Below are 12,665 nucleotides of genomic sequence, written 5' to 3'. Positions count from 1 at the left end.
GGTTTTGAATCTTAGCAAGACGTGTTTATATGTAGTATGTACATATGAAATGATTTAATCTACTTTCCTTTTTTTTTTTTTTTTTTTTTTTTTTTTTTTTTTACATGTTCTTTCATTTTAATTTTTAGCACTTTTTCGTAATAAAATTTAAAATTAAAGCTGGGTGATATGTCTATGACAATATTTTTTTCCATAGATCTATATTTATCAGAATAGTAATTTCTTTTATAATATATAACTTAATTTACAACAAATAATGTCAAATAAGACGATGCACGATAAAACTGTTTGACATTAAAAAAAAAAAAATTGAAATTTAATTTGAAATTAAAAAGAATTGAAAAACATTTGGGTTAAATGATATTTGGTACACATAATAGTATAGTATTAGCCTATCATTTCGAAACGTACATTTTACTAAATCATAATCTTAGTTTTACAAATGATATGGTGAAAAGCTCTCTCGGATGATGCTCAGGAGATAAAGTTCATAAAGTGCGACGCAAACACAGAAATCACTGTGAGCTTCAAGTGTGTTTAAGTTTGTGTAGCAGACAAAATGATGCCATTTAAACAGAGACACGCAGAACATGCAGACCTATAAGCAACATGCTTTGACTGGCTGTTGTCGCGTTTATTTCTGCAATGTAAAAGCCCTAACATCTAATGCTCTGAGTGAAAGTCACGTACTAGTTTGTGATGTGACATCCGCCTCTTCTTTCTTAAGTTGGCAGGTATATATTCAAAGTATAATACACATTACTATTTTCATTTGTATCTGTCAATAGATACAATTTGGGCGGCTGCGGTAATACCTTGTATACCTTGTATATCTTGATATATGTGACCTTGGACCACAAAACCAGTCTTAAGTAGCACAAGTTTATTTGTAACAATAGCCAACAATAGATTGTATGGGTCAAAATGATCGATTTTTTTCTTTTATACCAAAGATCAATAGGATATTAAATATGTTCCATGAAAATATTTTGTCAATTTCCTAACTTGAATATATCAAAATGTAATTTTTGATTAGTAATATGCATTGCTAAGAACTTTATTTGGACAACTTTAAAGGCAATTTTCTTAGTATTTAGACTTTTTTTTTTTTTTTTTTTTGCACCCTCAGATTCTACATTTTCAACTAGTTTTATCTCAGCCGAATATTGTTCTATCAAACCATACATCAATAAAAGGTGTATTTATTTAGCTTTTAGATGCTTTTTAAATCTTAGTTTCAAAACATTGAACCTTATGACTGGTTTTGTAGTCCAGGGTCACATATTACTAACAAAAAAATGTGTATTAATTTCAGGCAAATCGTATTAAAAGTCTTTTTGCTTTCTGAAAAATATAAAAACCATCAATCAGACAACAAGAAAGCATGTAGCAGATTTGTTAACAGTTTAGAAATCAGAGCGTCAAATTTGATACAGCCTTTATAGGGTTAATGCACAGCATTTAAACTTTAAAGTAAGATCCAAGTTGTTAAATGCATTAAATATAAACGAACAAAAACAATACTTTTACAGCATTTTACTAATCTAGGCTAATATGCTTTAATATTGCAAGTTAATTAACTGTATACACACAGAACAAATAAATGGTGAGCGTTTATACTTTTATATTTTTTAACCTAAATTAATGCTAAAAGAAAAATCGTGTTTGCTGTTACTGATACTGTACATAATGCATTCATTAATGTAATGAATTTAACCTTATTATATAAGTTATATAAGGCTTTCTATAAAGCTGCAAAGCTGATTCCATGATTCTAAACATAAATGTTTAATATATTTATTAAAACTAGACATAAATGACTCCATCAGTGGATTTGCAGCATTCTGATATGCCACAAATGTACTATGCATGTGTCTACAGCATACCCAAATGAGCTTACCGCTATAATGTGGTGAAACGGCTTCATATTTCTAATAAAACTCTACGCCTACGCTTCCACAGTATGTTAAATCTTTGAGTAATGACATCTGTTATCACACCTGAAGGTGGTCTATATCAAAAGCCTCTATGGCTTTTTTAAGTACGCCCATTTGCATTCCCTCGCCATTGTTTAAAATACGCCGTCAGCCACGGAGCTACTCGCAGGTTATCAAACACTTCCCGATTAGGCGTCTAAAGAATATTTCATCATAATTGACATGACTTTAAGACCCACGAGTGAGAAATACTTATTTTCTCCAAGCGATTATTCAAATCAAACTGCACCCTGTTGTCGAAGGCCATCAAGCTCTGCCATAGAATATCTTCATACATGTTCAAAATTGTTATCTTGTTTTGTTTAGCCAACAAATCGGCTTTACGCTCACACGGCTCATCTATAATGACGTGTTTCTGATATTTCATTCTAGTGAGGAAAAGTATCGAGTGTCAAAGCTCTTCCCAGCCACGTAATGCACCTTTTCCTCAACACAGAGATTTTCAGATATGGAGTGATGTCCTCTCGCCCCCCGTTTCTCTCTCACATTACTCATACTGTCTGCGGTTGACCTTTCCCTCCAGACATTACGGTTCTCCAAATAGGAAATGTACTACAGTGAGGGAGGCGGAGTGGACAAGCTCTGTACAAGTTCACCGCTGAGACGAAGTGCATTTATACTGGGTCTCACTGCTGAAGCAGAGAAACCTTGAGTTGAAGACAAGCTCGCTCAGTGCTAACTTGTGAATTAATCACGAGTAGGATTGTATAATTTGCCGTTTGTCGCAAGATGTAACTGCTAATTGCTTGAGAAGCACAAAATAACTTAAGGAAGTTGATTTCCGATGTTCCATTGTTCAGTTTTCTCACGGGCTCTTCACACCTTCCTCTTCTCTCCACATTTTAGCAGCCCACATGCTCACATTCTGTCAGGCTTCAGCTGTCAGCTTTTATTTGCAGTATTTGATTCGAGATTAATTATAATTGCTGCATCTGTCAAGGATGTGCTGTGGGTTTGACCCGACCTCCTGATTTCCCTCCTGTCCTTCAAACAATGGGCACCCTCAATGTCTCCTCCTTTTGTTAGAAGGTCATCTGGGCGTTTCACGCATGCCGTTTGAAGCCCAAAAACCTCTCCAGTTTTAACAGGGGCGCATCATTTGGAAATCTAGCTAAGGTCAACCTCACCTGCTGCTGGTTTTTTGACAAGCGAGTTTTTTTGTTGGTTGGCATGAGAGCTTATTTTTATCTCTCTTTGGACTTTTTTTCACCAGGCGTGGACAATGCCAAACAGTCTGATTGCTGGAAAAAACAAGAGAACGTTTTTTTGGGGATATTTCAGACGTGCAACGGTATCACCTCACCTCAAATTTTAGTATTTTCTCTTCCAGGATCCGTCAGGCAACCCGATTGCATCTGAAATTGGCATGACATGATTGGTTGAAATGTGATCAATCAAACAACGTGTTTTTTGACAGTTCAATCAATTGCGAAAGTATTCTCACGGCTTCCTGTTTTGCTACAACAAATGTTTCCGAGGCTTGACGCGTATGAAAAGAAATGTCTTAGAGGTATTACCCTTCAGCTGGCCGTGAGAAGACAGGCAGCAAATTTAAATCCAGTCGCTCACACCTGAATCTCCGGGCATTAAATTGACTTAAATGGACGGCTGAGAGATTTTGTCGGATAGTTGTGCTTGGTTAACATCCATCTCTTGAACAACAATACTGTCTTTCACACAAGCATTTCGACAATACACAGAAAGACTCAACTCATGAACATTGGACACTGCTAACAGGGCAAAGTGACTTTTTAATTGGCACCATGTAATCCAAAAGTGATTTTTTCAGTGCAGCAGAATAGGGAAACATTCTTTTTAATGCAATTACAATGAACTTTGAAAGCTAGCTGCATTGACCCTGCCCTTGATAAAACACAGTGGACCAACACCAGCAGCTGACATGGCACCCCAGACCATCACTGACTGTGGGTACTTGACACTGGACTTCAGGCATTTTGGCATTTCCCTCTCCCCAGTCTTCCTCCAGACTCTGGCACCTTGATTTCCGAATGACATGCAAAATTTGCTTTCATCCGAAAAAAGTACTTTGGACCACTGTGTTTTATCAAGGGCAGGATCAATGCAGCTAGCTATCAGGAGATTTTGGAGCACTTCATGCTTCCATCTGCTGAAAAGCTTTATGGAGATGAAGATTTAATTTTTCAGCACGACCTGGCACCTGCTCACAGTGCCAAAACCACTGGTAAATGTTTTACTGACCATGGTATTACTGTGCTCAATTGGCCTGCCAACTCTCCTGACCTGAACCCCATAGAGAATCTGTGGGATATTGTGAAGAGAAAGTTGAGAGACACAAGACCCAACACTCTGGATGAGCTTAAGGCCGCTATCGAAGCATCCTGGGCCTCCATAACACCTCAGCAGTGCCACAGGCTGATTGCCTCCATGCCACGCCGCATTGAAGCAGTCATTTCTGCAAAAGGATTCCCGACCAAGTATTGAGTGCATAACTGAACATAATTATTTGAAGGTTGACTTTTTTTGTATTAAAAACACTTTTCTTTTATTGGTCGGATGAAATATGCTAATTTTTTGAGATAGGAATTTTGGGTTTTCATGAGCTGTATGCCAAAATCATCAATATTAAAACAATAATAGGCTAGAACTACTTCAGTTGTGTAGTAATGAATCTAAAATATATGAAAGTCTAATGTTTATCAGTACATTACAGAAAATAATGAACTTTATCACAATATGCTAATTTTTTGAAAAGGACCTGTATATCTTTTTTTTTTTTTTTTTTTACAAATTAAGCTTCATATTATGAGAACGTAACTTTATACGACCTTTACGCTGCATTTATTGCGAAATTAGCTTCCTCCCATCTAAAGAACAAGAATCGAAAAAGAATCGAAACAACAGTGAGGAGTCGATTCTGGAATCGAATCCAATCGATTCCAGAACCAGGAATCGGAATCGATTCCAAAATTTTCAGAATCGAACAGCCCTAACCAAAGCTCATTCTATTTTGTTGTAGATCATGAAATCGTTACGCTGCCTCAGAAGCCTGTCCGAAATCAGTTTCAACGTTTTATAACAAGTGACCTGCCTAAGTTTTCAGACGCAATCATGGGAGTCCAATTAATGAATGAATCACTCAAACCAGTTTTGTCAACTGAATCAAGTGATTCGTTAAAAAGATCAGAAGCAAATAATGATTCGTTCTCAAATTAGACTTGGGTTGTCAAGATTATCATTAAATAATCATTTAAAGTATTGTCTATTGCTTACACAAAGCTTAAGTATAGTTTTGAATTGTAGAAAGTAGAACACAAATTATTTCTATCTTTCTTTTTTGTCAGTTTAGAGCTTAAAATGATAATTCACCCAAAAAATTAAAATTCTGTCATTAATTACTCACCCTCATGTTATTCCAAACTCGTAAGACCTTTGATCATATTCATAGTTGCAATGTAACTGACATGTTCAAGCCCACAAAGATATTAAAGCAACACTAAAGAGTTTTTTTTTTACCTTAAAATAATGTTTCCGAACCCGTGTCAGTGGTTCATCAACTCATAACAGGGTGAAACGGCACTTTCGTATTCGCTTTGCGACCCTCTATCGGCCAGAACAGCACTATGTAAGGTTGAGTCGTGGTTTTGTATTTCAAATGAGACTACAAATGCGACTTTGCTTTACAGAAAAAAAAAATAGCAAACTATGTCATTATTATGTTTTATTTCGTTTTCATACTTTCATAAAGTCATGCAACATACTCTACCTTGTCACTGGACATCGTTATTTCCAAAGCCGGTCCTGGATAGCCTCCAAACAAATAACGTGCATGTGACGCGACGGTTCAATTATTTAGGACAGCGGTAATGGACAATTCCGCTTCCAACCTGTAGAGGGAGCGAAGTTCTTTAGTGTTGCTTTAAGGACATCTTAAAATAGTCAATCAGTGGTTCAACCGTAATTTTATGAAGCTACGAGAGTACTTTTTTGTGCATGAAGAAAACAGAATAATGACTTAATTCAACTATTTCTTTTCTTTCATGTCAGTCTTCGACACAAGACCATGAGCCGGCATTCTAAAATAAAATGTCCAACTCTCTTAGTTCATCGTCTGTATATTCTGGTTCAAATAAGTAAGGCTGGGCAAAAAAATGCAACTGATGAAATCTTTAGACATGTTAGCGAATACCGTTTTATGTACAGCATATGTCTTTCTCTGTTTGTAAACCAGCTGCAACGCATCTAGATTTGACGTCAGAACACGCATGTGTTGTGATACTCTCTTGAACGCACCTCAAAGAAAAAAACGAAAGAGAAGAAATTGTTGAATAAAGTCGTTTTTTCTCGTAGCTTCGTAAAATTAAGGATGAACCACTGATGTCACATGGACTATTTTATCGATGTCCTTGTTACCTTTTTGGGCCTTGAATGTGTCAGTTGCATTGCTGTCTATGCGGGGTCAGAATTTTTTTGGATTTCATCAGAAACATCTTAATTTGTGTTCCAAAGATTAACGAAGATTACAGGTTTGGAACGACATGAGGGTGGTAATTAATGACAGATATTTTATTTTTTTTATTTTGAGTACATAATGACAGTATTTACATTTCTGTGTCATTTAACTTCCAAATCAAATGACTTGATGGAAACTGTTTCTGTATTGTAAGGTTTAACTGGGGTTCTGCGCTGAGTCAGACCCATTTACTTAAACATCAACACATTTTTTTGTGAAAGAGCTTCTCTTCCTGTTGGCACTCATATTCCTGTAATACGAACGCTGGGAGCAGTGTGGCATTAAATTAAGGGAGTCAGCATCCATAGCATTAGCAATCAAAATGTTCTTACTGATATACTTCAGGGAAAAACAAACATTTTGCCGTGTCTAAGCAAGCTGAGCTTGTGTTTGTGTTGGTTTTTATATCCAATCTCCTTCCCCAATATTGATTTTGCTGAAAACACTATGTAATCTATACTATATCAGATGTACCTTAAACTAACAGCCTAGCTCTTTCCTGCTCGAGTGGCCGATGAGAAACAGTCTCAGTGATTTTCAATTGTGGGTTTTAAAAAAGTTTTCAATTGTGTGGAGGAGCAGGATGCTAATATGTTTCTTAATGACCAGACGTTAAGAGATTGTCACCTGGAGGATGATCAAATGAGTTCTTAGAGAAATGAAATCTTACATTTAAAGAGTCTTGTCAAGAGACCAGAATATTAGAGATTCAAAGAACAGGTTTTTGGATTCGGACCAGCAAGAAACCACACTGATCACCGCATCGCAATGCCATGGCAACCACCAAGAACACCTTAGCATGGTGTCAGTAAGTTTTGCACAGGCAGGCACCACTCACATTTCCATCTGAGAACCTGTGCTGCAATCTAATGTCTCAACCAGTGTTCTCTTTCAACCGCACAGACCAAAAAATATTCCAAACAGAAGTCAGAAAAAATGTCTTCGAGATTTTTTCAATCAGCGCTACAGGAATGGGCAGCGTTTCAACCGGAGTCCATCTGCATGTCCATTGATTTTCAGTACGGAGCGGAAGCTGTGAGCAATCTTGTGCGGAAATACACAGTGCAGATTAATTCACAAGACGAAGACAACATCCTACAGAACAGAATGGAGTTCATAGAGGCACCAAACAGAAACTAGAAATATATATATATATATATATATATATATATATATATATATTCTGCCTTGTTTTTCAATATCCTGTGTATGACCATGCTACAGTTTTCAGAGTTCTTGACTAGGTCTATACAGTACTGTATTTCTGTTTGCTGTACTGTTTTGTTATGAACAAGGATTACAATAATGTATACAGTAGCCCAATAAAGAAATAAACTGTCCTGCATATGATGATTTTTTTAATTTGTGCACAATTTGTTTGTAATGAAACACTAAAATTAATCTGTATACTTCTGAATATGGGGTTTTCATTTTAGTTCACTTCCAGAACAAAAATTTACAGATAACCCTCATAAAGAAATTATGTTTTTTGAGGAAAACATTTCCACATAATAGACTTCTCCACATAATAGACTTCTATGGTGCCTCAGAGTTCCGACTTCCAAAATGCAGTTTAAATGCAGCTTCAAAGGGCTATAAACGATGCCAACCGAGGAAGAAGGGTCGTAATTAGTTATTAAAAAGGTTAGGTTATTAAAAAAAAAAAATAATAAATTTATATACTTTTTAACCTCAAACGCTTGTCTTGTCTAGCTCTGTATGATCTCTGTGTATTCCAGTTCATGATAAAATCGTCCTGCATCACTGTTTTACCCTTTTTGTAAAGGGCGTTTGACCTTGTTTGCACGTTCACTTTGTAAACACTGGGTCGGTACTTCTGCAACGATGTAGGACTATTTTGATGTTGGAGGATAAAATGAGATAGGAGTTTTCCAACATACCCTAACTGTCTTGAACTGGAATACACAGAGTACTCGCAGAGCTAGACAAGACGACCGTTTAAAGTTAAAAAGTATATAAATAGTAATTTATTTGTGAAAATAAGTGAGCGTTTCGCTACATAAGACCCTTCTTCCTCGGCTGGTGTGGTTTAGGACCCTTTGAAGCTGCATTTAAACTGCATTTTGGAAGTTCTAACTTGGGGGCACCATAGAAGTCCACTATACGAAGAGAAATCCTGAACTGTTTTCTTTACGCCTGAAGAAAGAAAGACATGAACATCTTGGTTGACAATGGGTGAGTACATTATCTCTAAATTTTTGTTCTGGAAGTGAACTACTTTAAAATGCTCTCCATCCATGTTAGCATTTTCCAAAAAGTTTCTCATCCACAACAAAACATCTGAAAATGTTAAATTCAACTTACAGAGATGGAACATCACAGAGATGAAACAGACATAAGAGACGTAAGTTTTCATCAAGCGGCAACCTCCCGCTCTCTCTATTGAAACCAACACGGAAGTGACTTATAATTCATCGACTGGCCGCTAGAGACTGGCTGCAAAAGGGAGTCAGTCCCATTGACTCCCCATGTTAAAATGCCCAACTTCACAGCAGAAAAAAGCATGTTTACAGCCTGGTTCAAAAAATGGTTTTGGTCTATATAGCTAGTTTTGCCCTTCATGTCAACTGTGAGGGGGGTGATTTTTTTTTATAACTCATCCGTTTAAGTTATATTAAGGCATAAAGTTCAGCATAATTAAGGGCGTGGCCACTTGAGTGACAGGGGGATTGCCGCTGCTGTCACCACTGTCGCGCTAGGCGGGCGTGGTTTCAGCAACCAGCTCCCCTCACGTCCTGCCTTTTTGCCCATTTTTGATTATCCAGGGTGACGCGATTCCAAGATGGCGACGGCCGAATCCCGCCCATTACAGGCTTCAAAATAGCGCTTCAGAATCCTACGGGTGACGTCACGGATACTACGCCCATATTTTTTACAGTCTATGGTTTTCATGCAGTTCTTTTGGGATGATAATTTTATAGAGGGTTTGCACTTCACGTCACGATTTTGGCAGTTACTCAAATATGTGGCCATACTGCCAATACTCGGATGTAATCAACAGCATGGATTGCACATTTATTGTACTAATGAATACATTGTTCTACTAATTTATGCTGTCTAAACCATGGGAAAAAAACGTGTGGAAGCTGCTAAATCATATAGAGAAGGAAGTAAAGAGGAAAGGGCGCAATATTATGAATTAAAGTTAAAAGGTGGTAAAGATACGTACAAGCAGTATTAATAAAGATATAGCCTAATATGTCACCAATCTGAACAGAAATGATAAGAACAAACACAAATGTTGTCAAGATTCTTGCCCTGGTAATCCTGGTTCAATTTGGCCAACCACAAATGCCTTTTGTTCCTCAGACAGTTTTTTGCACTCTTCTCCTTGATTTGTAATAATACTTGGCCAGTCTATAATACTTAAAATGTTTTTCCAACCAATTAGTACAGCCCAAAACATGACAGTAACTGACCATTTTTAGCAGCATATTTTTAGCAAAATATGCGCCTTTCGTTCGGTTCAGTGCAATTGTTTACATAATTCACTGCTACTAATATGGCCGACTGATGATATGTCGTGAAAACACTCAACAGAATTTCTCTTCATCCACTGACGCGTCCAGGTCGCGCCGCGCTCACTGTTTGATATAAAATGCGAGTGCCCTCATATTTTGCCGCAGGACAGCATTTGTGAGTACAATTTTTGTCATTTTTGCAGGACTGTAATATGAAGAGTGTACAAAGTAACATATCTTTATCAACAGTTTGAAAGTGAATATGGCACAATAACGGTATAAACACGTCTATTGGTATGCATCACATGATTAAACACGCTTCATCTTAGTTTTCAAATGCCTGTTTTCACACTACAACGTGTTTTCAAATTTATCCACTTTGGAGAGCGTTTTTAAAAAGCTCTGTTTTCCTTGAAAAAACGCCTTGTTTGTTTGTACGGAACACCAAAACGGAGAGAAAATGTGCGTTTTCAAACGAAATCGTATTAGTGTGGACAAAATAGAAAAACAGGTTCATAAAGATCACTGATCAGAACCGAGTTTCAGATGTTGACTGTCACCACCTGTGTGTGTTATGTGAAAAGCTATGCACTTACTGCTAACACAATCACATTTTACCCCTGCTTTGTGTTTTTAAGAGAAAAAAAAGAAACATTATCTTTGTTGCTTGCTGTTCCCGGATTGCCACATGCTAGGTGATTTAAATGTCTCAGGCTGTGGGGTAATGGGGGGCATGGAGAGGTGTTTCCTGAAAATCAGTCAAAACAGCTATCTACACTGTCTGACTCCTCGCTGATGTTTTATAGCAGGTAGGAGGAGAGACCTGATCTTCGGAGTTCATGGTAATTTATGTGAAGCCCTTCAAGAGAAGAAGGGTCGTAATTTACCTGTGTACCTGTATATAGTGCTTCCCACGTCAGGTTTATAGTGGCATGGCAATCAGCATAATTTTAATGGATTTCTTCCTTTTGTCTTAGATTTTATAATGAGTTTGTCAATTAGAAATGAGGGAGGTTGTGAAATCAATTGTGTTAAAATGACACTTTTGGGAAACTATTTCATATGCATATGCATAATATTTGAATTTTCTCAAGGAAATATAAATGGTTCAAGGCAGCAGAAGATAAAAACTGTGAACTCAGAAAAAAGGAAAGACTGATAGTCATTTGCAATATAGATGATGGATGAATACAGATATTTAAAAATGAATTATGAAGGGCACTATTGTAAATACAAAAAAGTAAATAAAAAAATAAATGATAAATTAATTAATAATTTTTTTGGTGTGTGTATGTATCAGGGGCATTTTCTCAGCGGAGGCAGTGTCTCCTCAAAATATTGTATGAGAAAAAAAAATCTGTAGTCTTTCTAAAGAAACGTTGTCCAACAGCGACACCAGCAGATAAAGTTACATCAGGAGTCCATGGCTCTCTCACTTCCTCTGAGCCCACTGAGTTTTAACAGAGTCCCTAAAGCATGCGTTTAGTTTGATGGGGGGTAATTGAGAACGAATGGGGGAAAGATATGTGAGAACTGAAGTGCGATATGATGGTTATGATCGGATGTGATTGGTTAATCCGATAAATCCGGAAGACTAATTAAAAAAAGTAAATACACAACTCACATTTAGATATAACTACTTTGTTATGTCAAAATAAGTTTTAAAATAATATGAAAATGCGATGTGTGGTGACATTTAAAAGAAATCTGTGTCTGTGACCAGTATTAACCGAGATTTGATGACTAATGATCCGACAAATTTAAAAAGAGTTCAAATTTAACTATTAAAATTAACCCTTTATAGGGCGAGGCACCATATTTGATCACTTAATCGAACATTTTCAATAGCGTCTGCCTCCCTTGTATGCCAATCTTGCCAATCAACAGATGTTAGTCTACGTCACGGATAGCGACACAATGGCATCTGACCAATCGGAAGTTGTCTGGGGCGTTTCAAACTTCAACGTGCTTCCGGAATGAGAAAATGCTGATTTACGCTCCTACTTTGTCCCACAAAAACAGAGAAAGCATCGAAATGCACAATGGTAAGTCAATGAAACTCACACATTATATAGCTGAATAGTTGTGTTATATGGTGATATAGACGTTGTTTGCGTTTGATTTCTAGAAATTAGTGAACGATGTGGTAAAAAAAATGGTGTGATCATATTTGAAAGAACACAACAGAATGTCCATTTTTAAACATACGCCCGGTTCAGGTAAAAGTAAGGCAAGTGATAGTTTGGCTGTTTTTATGCCTGTTTTTTGTCCACTGAATATTGCAAAGGCTTGTATACCATGATGCAGTAATCCAGTGTCAAACTTAAACCATTTATTGAAATGATCAAGAAATAAACAGTGAAAAATTTGTAATTTTGGTTTTAGTACCAATAGATTGGTGTTTATTATTTCTGCTAAAATAGGTGGTACCACCAGTACTTAATGCTATTTTTTTCAGTTCTTATTATAAATTTACTATTTATGTGAATATTATATGTTTTCAGTAGATCTGCACTTTTCTTTCACAAACAAATCAACATGGGCTTGATACTGACTCAGAAACCTTTTCTTTCGCAGCTGTCTACTCAACAATTCTATGGATAGAAGTCAGTTTTGTTGTGCCAGCTGACTCCATCTAGGGTTCTGACGAGGAAGACAGCAAGATTTTTAATTTCCTAAATAAAGTTTTTGTGT

This window comes from Garra rufa, chromosome 16 (assembly GCF_049309525.1).
Source record: "Garra rufa chromosome 16, GarRuf1.0, whole genome shotgun sequence".
Lineage (NCBI taxonomy): Eukaryota > Metazoa > Chordata > Actinopteri > Cypriniformes > Cyprinidae > Garra > Garra rufa.
This window is presented reverse-complemented; position numbering follows the sequence as displayed.